This window comes from Phalacrocorax carbo, unplaced genomic scaffold (genome assembly GCF_963921805.1).
Source record: "Phalacrocorax carbo unplaced genomic scaffold, bPhaCar2.1 SCAFFOLD_76, whole genome shotgun sequence".
NCBI classification, from domain to species: Eukaryota; Metazoa; Chordata; class Aves; order Suliformes; family Phalacrocoracidae; genus Phalacrocorax; species Phalacrocorax carbo.
In genome coordinates this window covers 387,967-407,871 of record NW_026990414.1, presented here as the reverse complement: position 1 = coordinate 407,871, position 19,905 = coordinate 387,967, and the positions used below count along the sequence as shown (strand labels likewise).

Sequence of the window (19,905 nt, the reverse complement as noted above, 5' to 3'; positions counted from 1 at the left end):
AAAGATCACACGGCCACCAGGGAAGAGAGGGAGGAATTTAAAAAACAGGGGTAAGAGGCCAGAGAGAGGGAGGGAGAGGCAACAATAAAATGGGGACGGGCCACAGGGCAGCGAGGAGGGAACCGAGGAATAAGGAAAAGATGCCAAAGAGAACACAATGTAGTATGGAAAAAAGGAACAGCGGCCTAGGGGGAAGGAGGAATTAAAGATCAGGCACTGGGAGGCAGACAGAGACAAACGAAGAAAAACCAACAGCAATGGGCTAGCAAGACAGAGAGGGAGGAAATTGGGCAATAAATCATAGCAGCAAGGAGCTGGACAGAGAGAAGAGGACAAACAAACAGCACGGGTCTACGTGACAGAGAACGTGGAATTAGAACACAGAGAGGGAGCCTGTCAGAGGTGGAGATAAAAGCAGCAGAGAGGGGAAGAGAGGAAGCAGAAAGAGGGAAGAGCAGGACAGAGACAAGAAAGAACGATGTGGAGCAGGCTGGAAACACACAAAGAACCTGGGGCAGGCAGCACGACAGCGAGGGAGGAATGAAGACTAGGGGCAGAAAGCTGACAGAGCAAGATGGAGAAAGACAAGAAAAGCGACAAGAACAGGGCAGAGAGGGAAGTAAGAATTCACAGGGACAGGGAGCCGAGACAGCCAACGACAGAGGGAAGGGAACACCACAAAACGAACCACGGGGCTACGTGGTACAGAGCATGAGCAGGGAGAGAATTAACAATTAGGGACAGGGAGCCAGAGGAAAAAGAAAATACACCAAAAGGGAGATGGAGAGCAAAAGGAATCGCAATGCGTACAGAAAGAAGAGAGAACCAATTCTAAAATAGGGACATGGGGAAGCCAGAAAGGACAAAAGCTACAGGCTACAGGGCAGAGAGGGAAGAATTAACGAATAGACACAGAGAGCTGGGCAGAAAGAGACGGAGAAAGGCTAAAGATCTCACGGCCACCAGGGAAGAGAGGGAGGAATTTAAAAAACAGGGGTAAGAAGCCAGAGAGAGGGAGGGAGAGGCAACAATAAAATGGGGACGGGCCACAGGGCAGCGAGGAGGGAACCGAGGAATAAGGAAAAGATGCCAAAGAGAACACAATGTAGTATGGAAAAAAGGAACAGCGGCCTAGGGGGAAGGAGGAATTAAAGATCAGGCACTGGGAGGCAGACAGAGACAAACGAAGAAAAACCAACAGCAATGGGCTAGCAAGACAGAGAGGGAGGAAATTGGGCAATAAATCATAGCAGCAAGGAGCTGGACAGAGAGAGATGAGGACAAACAAACAGCACGGGTCTACGTGACAGAGACCGTGGAATTAGAACACAGAGAGGGAGCCTGTCAGAGGTGGAGATAAAAGCAGCAGAGAGGGGAAGAGAGGCAGCAGAAAGAGGGAAGAGCAGGACAGAGACCAAGAAAGAACGATGTGGAGCAGGCTGGAAACACACAAAGAACCTGGGGCAGGCAGCATGACAGCGAGGGAGGAATGAAGACTGGGGCAGAAAGCTGACAGAGCAAGATGGAGAAAGACAAGAAAAGCGACAAGAACAGGGCAGAGAGGGAAGAAAGAAGCCACAGGGACAGGGAACCGAGACAGGCAACGGCGGAGGGAAGGGGCCGGGAAGGGAACACCACAAAACGAACCACGGGGCTACGTGGTACAGAGCATGAGCAGGGAGAGAATTAACAATTAGGGACAGGGAGCCAGAGGAAAAAGAAAATACACCAAAAGGGAGATGGAGAGCAAAAGGAATCGCAATGCGTACAGAAAGAAGAGAGAACCAATTCTAAAATAGGGACATGGGGAAGCCAGAAAGGACAAAAGCTACAGGCTACAGGGCAGAGAGGGAAGAATTAACGAATAGACACAGAGAGCTGGGCAGAAAGAGACGGAGAAAGGCTAAAGATCACACGGCCACCAGGGAAGAGAGGGAGGAATTTAAAAAACAGGGGTAAGAGGCCAGAGAGAGGGAGGGAGAGGCAACAATAAAATGGGGACGGGCCACAGGGCAGCGAGGAGGGAACCGAGGAATAAGGAAAAGATGCCAAAGAGAACACAATGTAGTATGGAAAAAAGGAACAGCGGCCTAGGGGGAAGGAGGAATTAAAGATCAGGCACTGGGAGGCAGACAGAGACAAACGAAGAAAAACCAACAGCAATGGGCTAGCAAGACAGAGAGGGAGGAAATTGGGCAATAAATCATAGCAGCAAGGAGCTGGACAGAGAGAAGAGGACAAACAAACAGCACGGGTCTACGTGACAGAGAACGTGGAATTAGAACACAGAGAGGGAGCCTGTCAGAGGTGGAGATAAAAGCAGCAGAGAGGGGAAGAGAGGAAGCAGAAAGAGGGAAGAGCAGGACAGAGACAAGAAAGAACGATGTGGAGCAGGCTGGAAACACACAAAGAACCTGGGGCAGGCAGCACGACAGCGAGGGAGGAATGAAGACTAGGGGCAGAAAGCTGACAGAGCAAGATGGAGAAAGACAAGAAAAGCGACAAGAACAGGGCAGAGAGGGAAGTAAGAATTCACAGGGACAGGGAGCCGAGACAGCCAACGACAGAGGGAAGGGAACACCACAAAACGAACCACGGGGCTACGTGGTACAGAGCATGAGCAGGGAGAGAATTAACAATTAGGGACAGGGAGCCAGAGGAAAAAGAAAATACACCAAAAGGGAGATGGAGAGCAAAAGGAATCGCAATGCGTACAGAAAGAAGAGAGAGAACCAATTCTAAAATAGGGACATGGGGAAGCCAGAAAGGACAAAAGCTACAGGCTACAGGGCAGAGAGGGAAGAATTAACGAATAGACACAGAGAGCTGGGCAGAAAGAGACGGAGAAAGGCTAAAGATCTCACGGCCACCAGGGAAGAGAGGGAGGAATTTAAAAAACAGGGGTAAGAAGCCAGAGAGAGGGAGGGAGAGGCAACAATAAAATGGGGACGGTCCACAGGGCAGCGAGGAGGGAACCGAGGAATAAGGAAAAGATGCCAAAGAGAACACAATGTAGTATGGAAAAAAGGAACAGCGGCCTATGGGGAAGGAGGAATTAAAGATCAGGCACTGGGAGGCAGACAGAGACAAACGAAGAAAAACCAACAGCAATGGGCTAGCAAGACAGAGAGGGAGGAAATTGGGCAATAAAACATAGCAGCAAGGAGCTGGACAGAGAGAGATGAGGACAAACAAACAGCACGGGTCTACGTGACAGAGAACGTGGAATTAGAACACAGAGAGGGAGCCTGTCAGAGGTGGAGATAAAAGCAGCAGAGAGGGGAAGAGAGGCAGCAGAAAGAGGGAAGAGCAGGACAGAGACAAGAAAGAACGATGTGGAGCAGGCTGGAAACACACAAAGAACCTGGGGCAGGCAGCACGACAGCGAGGGAGGAATGAAGACTAGGGGCAGAAAGCTGACAGAGCAAGATGGAGAAAGACAAGAAAAGCGACAAGAACAGGGCAGAGAGGGAAGAAAGAAGCCACAGGGACAGGGAGCCGAGACAGGCAACGACGGAGGGAAGGGAACACCACAAAACGAACCACGGGGCTACGTGGTACAGAGCATGAGCAGGGAGAGAATTAACAATTAGGGACAGGGAGCCAGAGGAAAAAGAAAATACACCAAAAGGGAGATGGAGAGCAAAAGGAATCGCAATGCGTACAGAAAGAAGAGAGAACCAATTCTAAAATAGGGACATGGGGAAGCCAGAAAGGACAAAAGCTACAGGCTACAGGGCAGAGAGGGAAGAATTAACGAATAGACACAGAGAGCTGGGCAGAAAGAGACGGAGAAAGGCTAAAGATCACACGGCCACCAGGGAAGAGCGGGAGGAATTTAAAAAACCGGGGTAAGAGGCCAGAGAGAGGGAGGGAGAGGCAACAATAAAATGGGGACGGGCCACAGGGCAGCGAGGAGGGAACCGAGGAATAAGGAAAAGATGCCAAAGAGAACACAATGTAGTATGGAAAAAAGGAACAGCGGCCTATGGGGAAGGAGGAATTAAAGATCAGGCACTGGGAGGCAGACAGAGACAAACGAAGAAAAACCAACAGCAATGGGCTAGCAAGACAGAGAGGGAGGAAATTGGGCAATAAATCATAGCAGCAAGGAGCTGGACAGAGAGAGATGAGGACAAACAAACAGCACGGGTCTACGTGACAGAGACCGTGGAATTAGAACACAGAGAGGGAGCCTGTCAGAGGTGGAGATAAAAGCAGCAGAGAGGGGAAGAGAGGCAGCAGAAAGAGGGAAGAGCAGGACAGAGACCAAGAAAGAACGATGTGGAGCAGGCTGGAAACACACAAAGAACCTGGGGCAGGCAGCACGACAGCGAAGGAGGAATGAAGACTAGGGGCAGAAAGCTGACAGAGCAAGATGGAGAAAGACAAGAAAAGCGACAAGAACAGGGCAGAGAGGGAAGTAAGAATTCACAGGGACAGGGAGCCGAGACAGGCAACGACGGAGGGAAGGGAACACCACAAAACGAACCACGGGGCTACGTGGTACAGAGCATGAGCAGGGAGAGAATTAACAATTAGGGACAGGGAGCCAGAGGAAAAAGAAAATACACCAAAAGGGAGATGGAGAGCAAAAGGAATCGCAATGCGTACAGAAAGAAGAGAGAACCAATTCTAAAATAGGGACATGGGGAAGCCAGAAAGGACAAAAGCTACAGGCTACAGGGCAGAGAGGGAAGAATTAACGAATAGACACAGAGAGCTGGGCAGAAAGAGACGGAGAAAGGCTAAAGATCACACGGCCACCAGGGAAGAGAGGGAGGAATTTAAAAAACAGGGGTAAGAGGCCAGAGAGAGGGAGGGAGAGGCAACAATAAAATGGGGACGGGCCACAGGGCAGCGAGGAGGGAACCGAGGAATAAGGAAAAGATGCCAAAGAGAACACAATGTAGTATGGAAAAAAGGAACAGCGGCCTAGGGGGAAGGAGGAATTAAAGATCAGGCACTGGGAGGCAGACAGAGACAAACGAAGAAAAACCAACAGCAATGGGCTAGCAAGACAGAGAGGGAGGAAATTGGGCAATAAATCATAGCAGCAAGGAGCTGGACAGAGAGATGAGGACAAACAAACAGCACGGGTCTACGTGACAGAGACCGTGGAATTAGAACACAGAGAGGGAGCCTGTCAGAGGTGGAGATAAAAGCAGCAGAGAGGGGAAGAGCAGGACAGAGACCAAGAAAGAACGATGTGGAGCAGGCTGGAAACACACAAAGAACCTGGGGCAGGCAGCACGACAGCGAGGGAGGAATGAAGACTAGGGGCAGAAAGCTGACAGAGCAAGATGGAGAAAGACAAGAAAAGCGACAAGAACAGGGCAGAGAGGGAAGAAAGAAGCCACAGGGACAGGGAACCGAGACAGACAACGGCGGAGGGAAGGGGCCGGGAAGGGAACACCACAAAACGAACCACGGGGCAACGTGGTACAGAGCATGAGCAGGGAGGGAATTAACAATTAGGGACAGGGAGCCAGAGGAAAAAGAAAATACACCAAAAGGGAGATGGAGAGCAAAAGGAATCGCAATGCGTACAGAAAGAAGAGAGAACCAATTGTAAAATAGGGACATGGGGAAGCCAGAAAGGACAAAAGCTACAGGCTACAGGGCAGAGAGGGAAGAATTAACGAATAGACACAGAGAGGTGGGCAGAAAGAGAAGGAGAAAGGCTAAAGATCACACGGCCACCAGGGAAGAGAGGGAGGAATTTAAAAAACAGGGGTAAGAAGCCAGAGAGAGGGAGGGAGAGGCAACAATAAAATGGGGACGGGCCACAGGGCAGCGAGGAGGGAACCGAGGAATAAGGAAAAGATGCCAAAGAGAACACAATGTAGTATGGAAAAAAGGAACAGCGGCCTATGGGGAAGGAGGAATTAAAGATCAGGCACTGGGAGGCAGACAGTGACAAACGAAGAAAAACCAACAGCAATGGGCTAGCAAGACAGAGAGGGAGGAAATTGGGCAATAAATCATAGCAGCAAGGAGCTGGACAGAGAGAGATGAGGACAAACAAACAGCACGGGTCTACGTGACAGAGACCGTGGAATTAGAACACAGAGAGGGAGCCTGTCAGAGGTGGAGATAAAAGCAGCAGAGAGGGGAAGAGAGGAAGCAGAAAGAGGGAAGAGCAGGACAGAGACAAGAAAGAACGATGTGGAGCAGGCTGGAAACACACAAAGAACCTGGGGCAGGCAGCACGACAGCGAGGGAGGAATGAAGACTAGGGGCAGAAAGCTGACAGAGCAAGATGGAGAAAGACAAGAAAAGCGACAAGAACAGGGCAGAGAGGGAAGAAAGAAGCCACAGGGACAGGGAGCCGAGACAGGCAACGACGGAGGGAAGGGAACACCACAAAACGAACCACGGGGCTACGTGGTACAGAGCATGAGCAGGGAGAGAATTAACAATTAGGGACAGGGAGCCAGAGGAAAAAGAAAATACACCAAAAGGGAGATGGAGAGCAAAAGGAATCGCAATGCGTACAGAAAGAAGAGAGAACCAATTCTAAAATAGGGACATGGGGAAGCCAGAAAGGACAAAATCTACAGGCTACAGGGCAGAGAGGGAAGAATTAACGAATAGACACAGAGAGCTGGGCAGAAAGAGACGGAGAAAGGCTAAAGATCACACGGCCACCAGGGAAGAGAGGGAGGAATTTAAAAAACAGGGGTAAGAAGCCAGAGAGAGGGAGGGAGAGACAACAATAAAATGGGGACGGTCCACAGGGCAGCGAGGAGGGAACCGAGGAATAAGGAAAAGATGCCAAAGAGAACACAATGTAGTATGGAAAAAAGGAACAGCGGCCTAGGGGGAAGGAGGAATTAAAGATCAGGCACTGGGAGGCAGACAGAGACAAACGAAGAAAAACCAACAGCAATGGGCTAGCAAGACAGAGAGGGAGGAAATTGGGCAATAAAAAATAGCAGCAAGGAGCTGGACAGAGAGAGATGAGGACAAACAAACAGCACGGGTCTACGTGACAGAGAACGTGGAATTAGAACACAGAGAGGGAGCCTGTCAGAGGTGGAGATAAAAGCAGCAGAGAGGGGAAGAGAGGCAGCAGAAAGAGGGAAGAGCAGGACAGAGACCAAGAAAGAACGATGAGGAGCAGGCTGGAAACACACAAAGAACCTGGGGAAGGCAGCATGACAGCGAGGGAGGAATGAAGACTGGGGCAGAAAGCTGACAGAGCAAGATGGAGAAAGACAAGAAAAGCGACAAGAACAGGGCAGAGAGGGAAGAAAGAAGCCACAGGGACAGGGAACCGAGACAGGCAACGGCGGAGGGAAGGGGCCGGGAAGGGAACACCACAAAACGAACCACGGGGCAACGTGGTACAGAGCATGAGCAGGGAGAGAATTAACAATTAGGGACAGGGAGCCAGAGGAAAAAGAAAATACACCAAAAGGGAGATGGAGAGCAAAAGGAATCGCAATGCGTACAGAAAGAAGAGAGAACCAATTCTAAAATAGGGACATGGGGAAGCCAGAAAGGACAAAAGCTACAGGCTACAGGGCAGAGAGGGAAGAATTAACGAATAGACACAGAGAGCTGGGCAGAAAGAGACGGAGAAAGGCTAAAGATCACACGGCCACCAGGGAAGAGCGGGAGGAATTTAAAAAACCGGGGTAAGAGGCCAGAGAGAGGGAGGGAGAGGCAACAATAAAATGGGGACGGGCCACAGGGCAGCGAGGAGGGAACCGAGGAATAAGGAAAAGATGCCAAAGAGAACACAATGTAGTATGGAAAAAAGGAACAGCGGCCTAGGGGGAAGGAGGAATTAAAGATCAGGCACTGGGAGGCAGACAGAGACAAACGAAGAAAAACCAACAGCAATGGGCTAGCAAGACAGAGAGGGAGGAAATTGGGCAATAAATCATAGCAGCAAGGAGCTGGACAGAGAGAGATGAGGACAAACAAACAGCACGGGTCTACGTGACAGAGACCGTGGAATTAGAACACAGAGAGGGAGCCTGTCAGAGGTGGAGATAAAAGCAGCAGAGAGGGGAAGAGAGGCAGCAGAAAGAGGGAAGAGCAGGACAGAGACCAAGAAAGAACGATGTGGAGCAGGCTGGAAACACACAAAGAACCTGGGGCAGGCAGCACGACAGCGAGGGAGGAATGAAGACTAGGGGCAGAAAGCTGACAGAGCAAGATGGAGAAAGACAAGAAAAGCGACAAGAACAGGGCAGAGAGGGAAGTAAGAATTCACAGGGACAGGGAGCCGAGACAGGCAACGACGGAGGGAAGGGAACACCACAAAACGAACCACGGGGCTACGTGGTACAGAGCATGAGCAGGGAGAGAATTAACAATTAGGGACAGGGAGCCAGAGGAAAAAGAAAATACACCAAAAGGGAGATGGAGAGCAAAAGGAATCGCAATGCGTACAGAAAGAAGAGAGAACCAATTCTAAAATAGGGACATGGGGAAGCCAGAAAGGACAAAAGCTACAGGGCAGAGAGGGAAGAATTAACGAATAGACACAGAGAGCTGGGCAGAAAGAGACGGAGAAAGGCTAAAGATCACACGGCCACCAGGGAAGAGAGGGAGGAATTTAAAAAACAGGGGTAAGAAGCCAGAGAGAGGGAGGGAGAGGCAACAATAAAATGGGGACGGGCCACAGGGCAGCGAGGAGGGAACCGAGGAATAAGGAAAAGATGCCAAAGAGAACACAATGTAGTATGGAAAAAAGGAACAGCGGCCTAGGGGGAAGGAGGAATTAAAGATCAGGCACTGGGAGGCAGACAGAGACAAACGAAGAAAAACCAACAGCAATGGGCTAGCAAGACAGAGAGGGAGGAAATTGGGCAATAAATCATAGCAGCAAGGAGCTGGACAGAGAGATGAGGACAAACAAACAGCACGGGTCTACGTGACAGAGAACGTGGAATTAGAACACAGAAAGGGAGCCTGTCAGAGGTGGAGATAAAAGCAGCAGAGAGGGGAAGAGAGGAAGCAGAAAGAGGGAAGAGCAGGACAGAGACAAGAAAGAACGATGTGGAGCAGGCTGGAAACACACAAAGAACCTGGGGCAGGCAGCACGACAGCGAGGGAGGAATGAAGACTAGGGGCAGAAAGCTGACAGAGCAAGATGGAGAAAGACAAGAAAAGCGACAAGAACAGGGCAGAGAGGGAAGAAAGAAGCCACAGGGACAGGGAGCCGAGACAGGCAACGACGGAGGGAAGGGAACACCACAAAACGAACCACGGGGCTACGTGGTACAGAGCATGAGCAGGGAGAGAATTAACAATTAGGGACAGGGAGCCAGAGGAAAAAGAAAATACACCAAAAGGGAGATGGAGAGCAAAAGGAATCGCAATGCGTACAGAAAGAAGAGAGAACCAATTCTAAAATAGGGACATGGGGAAGCCAGAAAGGACAAAAGCTACAGGCTACAGGGCAGAGAGGGAAGAATTAACGAATAGACACAGAGAGCTGGGCAGAAAGAGACGGAGAAAGGCTAAAGATCACACGGCCACCAGGGAAGAGAGGGAGGAATTTAAAAAACAGGGGTAAGAGGCCAGAGAGAGGGAGGGAGAGGCAACAATAAAATGGGGACGGGCCACAGGGCAGCGAGGAGGGAACCGAGGAATAAGGAAAAGATGCCAAAGAGAACACAATGTAGTATGGAAAAAAGGAACAGCGGCCTAGGGGGAAGGAGGAATTAAAGATCAGGCACTGGGAGGCAGACAGAGACAAACGAAGAAAAACCAACAGCAATGGGCTAGCAAGACAGAGAGGGAGGAAATTGGGCAATAAATCATAGCAGCAAGGAGCTGGACAGAGAGAGATGAGGACAAACAAACAGCACGGGTCTACGTGACAGAGACCGTGGAATTAGAACACAGAGAGGGAGCCTGTCAGAGGTGGAGATAAAAGCAGCAGAGAGGGGAAGAGAGGCAGCAGAAAGAGGGAAGAGCAGGACAGAGACCAAGAAAGAACGATGTGGAGCAGGCTGGAAACACACAAAGAACCTGGGGCAGGCAGCACGACAGCGAGGGAGGAATGAAGACTAGGGGCAGAAAGCTGACAGAGCAAGATGGAGAAAGACAAGAAAAGCGACAAGAACAGGGCAGAGAGGGAAGTAAGAATTCACAGGGACAGGGAGCCGAGACAGGCAACGACGGAGGGAAGGGAACACCACAAAACGAACCACGGGGCTACGTGGTACAGAGCATGAGCAGGGAGAGAATTAACAATTAGGGACAGGGAGCCAGAGGAAAAAGAAAATACACCAAAAGGGAGATGGAGAGCAAAAGGAATCGCAATGCGTACAGAAAGAAGAGAGAACCAATTCTAAAATAGGGACATGGGGAAGCCAGAAAGGACAAAAGCTACAGGGCAGAGAGGGAAGAATTAACGAATAGACACAGAGAGCTGGGCAGAAAGAGACGGAGAAAGGCTAAAGATCACACGGCCACCAGGGAAGAGAGGGAGGAATTTAAAAAACAGGGGTAAGAGGCCAGAGAGAGGGAGGGAGAGGCAACAATAAAATGGGGACGGGCCACAGGGCAGCGAGGAGGGAACCGAGGAATAAGGAAAAGATGCCAAAGAGAACACAATGTAGTATGGAAAAAAGGAACAGCGGCCTAGGGGGAAGGAGGAATTAAAGATCAGGCACTGGGAGGCAGACAGAGACAAACGAAGAAAAACCAACAGCAATGGGCTAGCAAGACAGAGAGGGAGGAAATTGGGCAATAAATCATAGCAGCAAGGAGCTGGACAGAGAGATGAGGACAAACAAACAGCACGGGTCTACGTGACAGAGACCGTGGAATTAGAACACAGAGAGGGAGCCTGTCAGAGGTGGAGATAAAAGCAGCAGAGAGGGGAAGAGCAGGACAGAGACCAAGAAAGAACGATGTGGAGCAGGCTGGAAACACACAAAGAACCTGGGGCAGGCAGCACGACAGCGAGGGAGGAATGAAGACTAGGGGCAGAAAGCTGACAGAGCAAGATGGAGAAAGACAAGAAAAGCGACAAGAACAGGGCAGAGAGGGAAGAAAGAAGCCACAGGGACAGGGAACCGAGACAGACAACGGCGGAGGGAAGGGGCCGGGAAGGGAACACCACAAAACGAACCACGGGGCAACGTGGTACAGAGCATGAGCAGGGAGAGAATTAACAATTAGGGACAGGGAGCCAGAGGAAAAAGAAAATACACCAAAAGGGAGATGGAGAGCAAAAGGAATCGCAATGCGTACAGAAAGAAGAGAGAACCAATTCTAAAATAGGGACATGGGGAAGCCAGAAAGGACAAAAGCTACAGGCTACAGGGCAGAGAGGGAAGAATTAACGAATAGACACAGAGAGGTGGGCAGAAAGAGAAGGAGAAAGGCTAAAGATCACACGGCCACCAGGGAAGAGAGGGAGGAATTTAAAAAACAGGGGTAAGAAGCCAGAGAGAGGGAGGGAGAGGCAACAATAAAATGGGGACGGGCCACAGGGCAGCGAGGAGGGAACCGAGGAATAAGGAAAAGATGCCAAAGAGAACACAATGTAGTATGGAAAAAAGGAACAGCGGCCTATGGGGAAGGAGGAATTAAAGATCAGGCACTGGGAGGCAGACAGTGACAAACGAAGAAAAACCAACAGCAATGGGCTAGCAAGACAGAGAGGGAGGAAATTGGGCAATAAATCATAGCAGCAAGGAGCTGGACAGAGAGAGATGAGGACAAACAAACAGCACGGGTCTACGTGACAGAGACCGTGGAATTAGAACACAGAGAGGGAGCCTGTCAGAGGTGGAGATAAAAGCAGCAGAGAGGGGAAGAGAGGAAGCAGAAAGAGGGAAGAGCAGGACAGAGACAAGAAAGAACGATGTGGAGCAGGCTGGAAACACACAAAGAACCTGGGGCAGGCAGCACGACAGCGAGGGAGGAATGAAGACTAGGGGCAGAAAGCTGACAGAGCAAGATGGAGAAAGACAAGAAAAGCGACAAGAACAGGGCAGAGAGGGAAGAAAGAAGCCACAGGGACAGGGAGCCGAGACAGGCAACGACGGAGGGAAGGGAACACCACAAAACGAACCACGGGGCTACGTGGTACAGAGCATGAGCAGGGAGAGAATTAACAATTAGGGACAGGGAGCCAGAGGAAAAAGAAAATACACCAAAAGGGAGATGGAGAGCAAAAGGAATCGCAATGCGTACAGAAAGAAGAGAGAACCAATTCTAAAATAGGGACATGGGGAAGCCAGAAAGGACAAAAGCTACAGGCTACAGGGCAGAGAGGGAAGAATTAACGAATAGACACAGAGAGCTGGGCAGAAAGAGACGGAGAAAGGCTAAAGATCTCACGGCCACCAGGGAAGAGAGGGAGGAATTTAAAAAACAGGGGTAAGAAGCCAGAGAGAGGGAGGGAGAGACAACAATAAAATGGGGACGGTCCACAGGGCAGCGAGGAGGGAACCGAGGAATAAGGAAAAGATGCCAAAGAGAACACAATGTAGTATGGAAAAAAGGAACAGCGGCCTAGGGGGAAGGAGGAATTAAAGATCAGGCACTGGGAGGCAGACAGAGACAAACGAAGAAAAACCAACAGCAATGGGCTAGCAAGACAGAGAGGGAGGAAATTGGGCAATAAAAAATAGCAGCAAGGAGCTGGACAGAGAGAGATGAGGACAAACAAACAGCACGGGTCTACGTGACAGAGAACGTGGAATTAGAACACAGAGAGGGAGCCTGTCAGAGGTGGAGATAAAAGCAGCAGAGAGGGGAAGAGAGGCAGCAGAAAGAGGGAAGAGCAGGACAGAGACCAAGAAAGAACGATGAGGAGCAGGCTGGAAACACACAAAGAACCTGGGGAAGGCAGCATGACAGCGAGGGAGGAATGAAGACTGGGGCAGAAAGCTGACAGAGCAAGATGGAGAAAGACAAGAAAAGCGACAAGAACAGGGCAGAGAGGGAAGAAAGAAGCCACAGGGACAGGGAACCGAGACAGGCAACGGCGGAGGGAAGGGGCCGGGAAGGGAACACCACAAAACGAACCACGGGGCAACGTGGTACAGAGCATGAGCAGGGAGAGAATTAACAATTAGGGACAGGGAGCCAGAGGAAAAAGAAAATACACCAAAAGGGAGATGGAGAGCAAAAGGAATCGCAATGCGTACAGAAAGAAGAGAGAACCAATTCTAAAATAGGGACATGGGGAAGCCAGAAAGGACAAAAGCTACAGGCTACAGGGCAGAGAGGGAAGAATTAACGAATAGACACAGAGAGCTGGGCAGAAAGAGACGGAGAAAGGCTAAAGATCACACGGCCACCAGGGAAGAGAGGGAGGAATTTAAAAAACAGGGGTAAGAAGCCAGAGAGAGGGAGGGAGAGGCAACAATAAAATGGGGACGGGCCACAGGGCAGCGAGGAGGGAACCGAGGAATAAGGAAAAGATGCCAAAGAGAACACAATGTAGTATGGAAAAAAGGAACAGCGGCCTAGGGGGAAGGAGGAATTAAAGATCAGGCACTGGGAGGCAGACAGTGACAAACGAAGAAAAACCAACAGCAATGGGCTAGCAAGACAGAGAGGGAGGAAATTGGGCAATAAAACATAGCAGCAAGGAGCTGGACAGAGAGAGATGAGGACAAACAAACAGCACGGGTCTACGTGACAGAGAACGTGGAATTAGAACACAGAGAGGGAGCCTGTCAGAGGTGGAGATAAAAGCAGCAGAGAGGGGAAGAGAGGAAGCAGAAAGAGGGAAGAGCAGGACAGAGACCAAGAAAGAACGATGTGGAGCAGGCTGGAAACACACAAAGAACCTGGGGCAGGCAGCACGACAGCGAGGGAGGAATGAAGACTGGGGCAGAAAGCTGACAGAGCAAGATGGAGAAAGACAAGAAAAGCGACAAGAACAGGGCAGAGAGGGAAGTAAGAATTCACAGGGACAGGGAGCCGAGACAGCCAACGACAGAGAGAAGGGGCCGGGAAGGGAACACCACAAAACGAACCACGGGGCAACGTGGTACAGAGCATGAGCAGGGAGAGAATTAACAATTAGGGACAGGGAGCCAGAGGAAAAAGAAAATACACCAAAAGGGAGATGGAGAGCAAAAGGAATCGCAATGCGTACAGAAAGAAGAGAGAACCAATTCTAAAATAGGGACATGGGGAAGCCAGAAAGGACAAAAGCTACAGGCTACAGGGCAGAGAGGGAAGAATTAACGAATAGACACAGAGAGCTGGGCAGAAAGAGACGGAGAAAGGCTAAAGATCACACGGCCACCAGGGAAGAGAGGGAGGAATTTAAAAAACAGGGGTAAGAAGCCAGAGAGAGGGAGGGAGAGGCAACAATAAAATGGGGACGGGCCACAGGGCAGCGAGGAGGGAACCGAGGAATAAGGAAAAGATGCCAAAGAGAACACAAGGTATATGGAAAAAAGGAACAGCGGCCTAGGGGGAAGGAGGAATTAAAGATCAGGCACTGGGAGGCAGACAGAGACAAACGAAGAAACAAGTGAAAACAAACCAACAGCAATGGGCTAGCAAGACAGAGAGGGAGGAAATTGGGCAATAAATCATAGCAGCAAGGAGCTGGACAGAGAGAGATGAGGACAAACAAACAGCACGGTTCTACGTGACAGAGACCGTGCAATTAGAGCACAGAGAGGGAGCCTGTCAGAGGTGGAGATAAAAGCAGCAGAGAGGGGAAGAGAGGCAGCAGAAAGAGGGAAGAGCAGGACAGAGACCAAGAAAGAACGATGTGGAGCAGGCTGGAAACACACAAAGAACCTGGGGCAGGCAGCACGACAGCGAGGGAGGAATGAAGAATAGGGGCAGAAAGCTGACAGAGCAAGATGGAGAAAGACAAGAACAGGGCAGAGAGGGAAGTAAGAAGCCACAGGGACAGGGAGCCGAGACAGGCAACGACGGAGGGAAGGGAACACCACAAAACGAACCACGGGGCTACGTGGTACAGAGCATGAGCAGGGAGAGAATTAACAATTAGGGACAGGGAGCCAGAGGAAAAAGAAAATACACCAAAAGGGAGATGGAGAGCAAAAGGAATCGCAATGCGTACAGAAAGAAGAGAGAACCAATTCTAAAATAGGGACATGGGGAAGCCAGAAAGGACAAAAGCTACAGGCTACAGGGCAGAGAGGGAAGAATTAACGAATAGACACAGAGAGCTGGGCAGAAAGAGACGGAGAAAGGCTAAAGATCACACGGCCACCAGGGAAGAGAGGGAGGAATTTAAAAAACAGGGGTAAGAGGCCAGAGAGAGGGAGGGAGAGGCAACAATAAAATGGGGACGGGCCACAGGGCAGCGAGGAGGGAACCGAGGAATAAGGAAAAGATGCCAAAGAGAACACAATGTAGTATGGAAAAAAGGAACAGCGGCCTAGGGGGAAGGAGGAATTAAAGATCAGGCACTGGGAGGCAGACAGAGACAAACGAAGAAACAAGTGAAAACAAACCAACAGCAATGGGCTAGCAAGACAGAGAGGGAGGAAATTGGGCAATAAATCATAGCAGCAAGGAGCTGGACAGAGAGAGATGAGGACAAACAAACAGCACGGGTCTACGTGACAGAGAACGTGGAATTAGAACACAGAGAGGGAGCCTGTCAGAGGTGGAGATAAAAGCAGCAGAGAGGGGAAGAGAGGAAGCAGAAAGAGGGAAGAGCAGGACAGAGACCAAGAAAGGACGATGAGGAGCAGGCTGGAAACACACAAAGAACCTGGGGCAGGCAGCACGACAGCGAGGGAGGAATGAAGACTGGGGCAGAAAGCTGACAGAGCAAGATGGAGAAAGACAAGAAAAGCGACAAGAACAGGGCAGAGAGGGAAGAAAGAAGCCACAGGGACAGGGAGCCTAGACAGGCAACGGCGGAGGGAAGGGGCCGGGGATGGAACACCACAAAACGAACGACGGGGCAACGTGGTACAGAGCATGAGCAGGGAGGGAATTAACATTTAGGGACAGCGAGCCAGAGGAAAAAGAAAATACACCAAAAGGGAGATGGAGAGCAAAAGGAATTGCAATGCGTACAGAAAGAAAAGAAAAACAATTCTAAATAGGGACGGGTCTACGTGGAATTAGAACACAGAGAGAGCCGGACAGAGAGGGGCCGAGAGAAATCTAGATAGGCTACAGTGGGCAGAGGCAGGAATTAAAACCTAGGGACAGGGAGCTGGACAGAGAGATGGAGATCACAGGGAACAGCGGTGGGTGCAGGAAGAGCAGGAATTCAAGAATAGGGAAAGGGAGCTGGACAGAGAAGAACTCAGAAAGGCAAGAACAGTAGCAGGGTACAGAGCAGAGAAGACGAATAAAAAGCGCGTGGGGAGCGTTGAGGCAGACAGAGAGATTAAGAAAATGTCACGGGCTACGTGGCAAAGCAGGAGGAATTCAGAAACGGGGACGGGAACCAAGGAAGAGTGAGTTGGTGAAGGATAACGGGCATTAAAAGTGAGGGACGGGAGCTGGGAAAAGCGAGAGGCAGAGAAAAACAGGATCACACAAAGCCAAAAAAGAAGAAACAGAACAACAGGAACAAGTGTAACCAAAGCGATGAAATCAATCAACCAGAGACGTTGTTACACTATGGGAACATGGAGCGTACGAATCAGTGTATCTGTTGATCTGCATTTTAGTCCCTAGGTAATCATTAATGTGAACAGACCAATAGGCAATGTGCTTCTGTCAGAAAAGGATGACAAAACGCGGTTTCGTGTAGCGGACTGAGAAAACTAGCCAAGACTGGCAAGATTAAGAGCCAAGACGGCAAAAGGTAATTCCGGCAGGGGGAAGATCGCGACCACCGACTCACGGACCACCACCGACTCAAGTAACACCACCTACTCAGAAGAGGACAACCGAGCCTGCGCAGTAATTTACATAAGGAAAGAGCAAGTTTGTACCAATCAGTAGACAGGACAATAATGAATATGTCTGACTACAGGGAGTCATGCAGCCACTCAGAGCTAGATGGAGAAAGAAGGTGCAGGGAAAGAGAGTGGGCCAGGGGAGAGACAGGGAGGGCCCAGGACGCACAAGAGAGGCAATGGGGCCCTAGTGGCCCAGGATTCACCGTGACTCTGGCTCTCAGCGCTGCTGGCACAATTTAGCCGTTCAGATGCTTCTTTCCCCTTCTCTCCTCCTTTTTTTTCTGCAGCTCCATGTTCTGAGTGTTTATTGCAAAAAATACTCTTACCCTAGAAGAGGCGCCTTTAGCATAGAGCAAGGAGCAAAGCACAAGTATTCTTTTGCATGCGCTTGCTCCACCAGATATCCCAGAGACCCAGTTACAACTTTGGACATTGCCTTTTGGTGTGGGTAAAATCTGGCCTATGGGGCACTAATATAAGAGAAAAATGCAGTAGCCCGGAATAAGAAGGTTTTGCTTAGTGGGAGGCTATGCAGGTTCAGAGATCCAACCTGTGTGTGCTCGTGTGTCCCTGGAGGACGGAGAGTCCCGGCAATGTGTCATGGCATGGCCACTTAGTTGTGGGAGCAAACATGGTAGGTTATGCGTTAACCCGCCTGTGTCGGTGCAACACTTAATGGGGTTCGGCCAGGCACATTTCTTCGCCGCAGAAACATTTAACGGGATCCTACCAGGCACTTTTGTTAGGCGGCAAAACAAGTAAAAGGGCCCGGCCTGGCATTTCCGGTAGTCAATGCGACAACTAATGTCATCCCGCCGGTATCTTCCCGTTGTAAGTCAACACTTGCTGTCATTTGGATACGCTCTTCTACTACGTTGTGCAGAAATTAATGCCTTCCTGCAGGGTATCTGCACTCATCTGCGCAGAATTTAGTCGCGTTCGCGACATTATTTCACGTAGGCAACAGCTAATGGTGTCCTACCGGGCTTTTCCGGAGTCGACGCAGCACTTAAAAGGATCCTACAAGGTACTTCCGGTATTTGGAAAGACAGTGTCACCCGGACAGACACCTACATGAGTCAGTGGAACTCTTAATATGGCTACAGCCGAGCACTTCCGGTCGTCTCTGTAATCCTTAGGAAGATCCAGTCAGGAAAGTCTGATAATGATAAAACACGTAAAAGAGTAAGCTTTCGACGAGGCAAAGTGCTGTAGGGCGATGAATGCAGACACCTGGAAATAACTTTAAGTGTTCACACTTGCCATGAATTAGGCGTAAAAGCGGACCTGGAATGGCCAGCGCTGAAAAACCTCACCCCCAGAATGCAGTGACACAGAAAAACCGGACAGGATTGGGGCCGCCGCGCAAAAACCGGAGCAGATCCGGCCCGCGGAACAGGCCGCCGCGCAAAAACCGGACGGGATCGGGGCCGCCACGCAAAAACAGGACCGGATCCGGCCCACGGAACAGGCTGCCGCACAAAAACTGGAGCAGATCGGAGCCACCGCGCAAAAACCGGAGCGGATCCGGCCCGCGGAACGGGCCGCCGCGCAAAAACAGGACCGGCTCGGGGCCGCCGCACAAAAAGCGGAGCTGATCTGGCCCGCGGAACGGGCTGCCGCGCAAAAACCGGACAGGCTCGGGGCCGCCGCGCAAAAACCGGACCGGATCCGGCCCGCGGAACGGGCCGCCGCGCAAAAACCGGAGCGGATCGGGGCCGCCGTGCAAAAACCGGACCGGCTCTGGCCCGTGGAACGGGCTGCCGCACAAAAACCGGAGTGGATCGGGGCCGCCGCGCAAAAAGCGGAGCGGATCCGGCCCGCGGAACGGGCCGCGGCGCAAAAACCGGACAGGATCGGGCCCGCCGCGCAAAAACCGGAGCGGATCCGGCCCGCGGAACGGGCCGCCGCGCAAAAACCAGAGCGGATCGGGGCCGCCGCGCAAAAATCGGACCGGATCCGGCCCGCGGAACGGGCCGCGGCGCAAAAACCGGAGCGGATCGGGGCCGCCGCGCAAAAAGCAGAGCGGATCCGGCCCGCGGAACGGGCCGCCGCGCAAAAACCGGAGCGGATCGGGGCCGCCGTGCAAAAACCGGACCGGCTCCGGCCCGCGGAACGGGCTGCCGCGCAAAAACCGGAGCGGATCGGGGCCGCCGCGCAAAAACCGGAGCGGATCCGGCCCGCGGAACGGGCCGCCGCGCAAAAACCGGACTGGATGCGGCCCACGGAACGGGCCGCCGGGCAAAAACCGGAGCGGATCGGGGCCGCCGCGCAAAAACCGGAGCGGATGCGGCCCGCGGAACGGGCCTCCGCGCAAAAACCGGAGCGGATCCGGCCCGCGGAACGGGCCGCCGCGCAAAAACCGGAGCGGATCGGGGCCGCCGCGCAAAAACCGGAGCGGATCCGGCCCGCAGAACGGGCCGCCGCGCAAAAACCGGACCGGATCGGGGCCGCCGCGCAAAAACCGGATCGGATCCGGCCCGCGGAACGGGCCGCCGCGCAAAAACCGGAGCGGATCGGGGCCGCCGTGCAAAAACCGGACCGGATCCGGCCCACGGAACTGGCTGCCGCACAAAAACCGGAGTAGATCGGGGCCGCCGCGCAAAAACCGGAGCGGATCCGGCCCGCGGAACGGGCCGCCGCGCAAAAACCGGACCGGATCGGGGCCGCCGCGCAAAAACCGGAGCGGATGCGGCCCGCGGAACGGGCCGCCGCGCAAAAACCGGACCGGATCGGAGCCACCGCGCAAAAACTGGAGCAGATCCGGCCCGCGGAACGGGCCGCCGCGCAAAGACCGGACCGGCTCGGGGCCGCCGCGCAAAAACCGGACCGGATGCGGCCCACGGAACGGGCCGCCGCGCAAAAACCGGAGCGGAACGGGGCCGCCGCGCAAAAACCGAACCAGATCCGGCCCGCGGAACGGGCCGCCGCGCAAAAACCGGAGCGGATCGGGGCCGCCGCGCAAAACCCAGAGCGGATCCGGCCCGCGGAACAGGCCGCCGCGCAAAAATCGGACCGGATCGGGGCCGCCGCGCAAAAACCGGAGCGGATGCGGCCC

The 19,905-nt window shown here is 52.1% G+C and overlaps 1 long non-coding RNA gene across 1 annotated transcript in view; it reads right to left on the bottom strand.

Moving 5' to 3' along the window:
* The window catches only part of LOC135311183 (uncharacterized), a 42,737-nt gene extending 25,628 nt beyond the window's left edge, over positions 1-17,109 (bottom strand). Inside the window, exon 1 of the long non-coding RNA XR_010370991.1 lies at positions 17,051-17,109. This is a non-coding gene — a long non-coding RNA (uncharacterized LOC135311183). The remainder of the gene's footprint in view (positions 1-17,050) is intronic.
* Between the last annotated feature and the right edge of the window lie 2,796 nt (positions 17,110-19,905).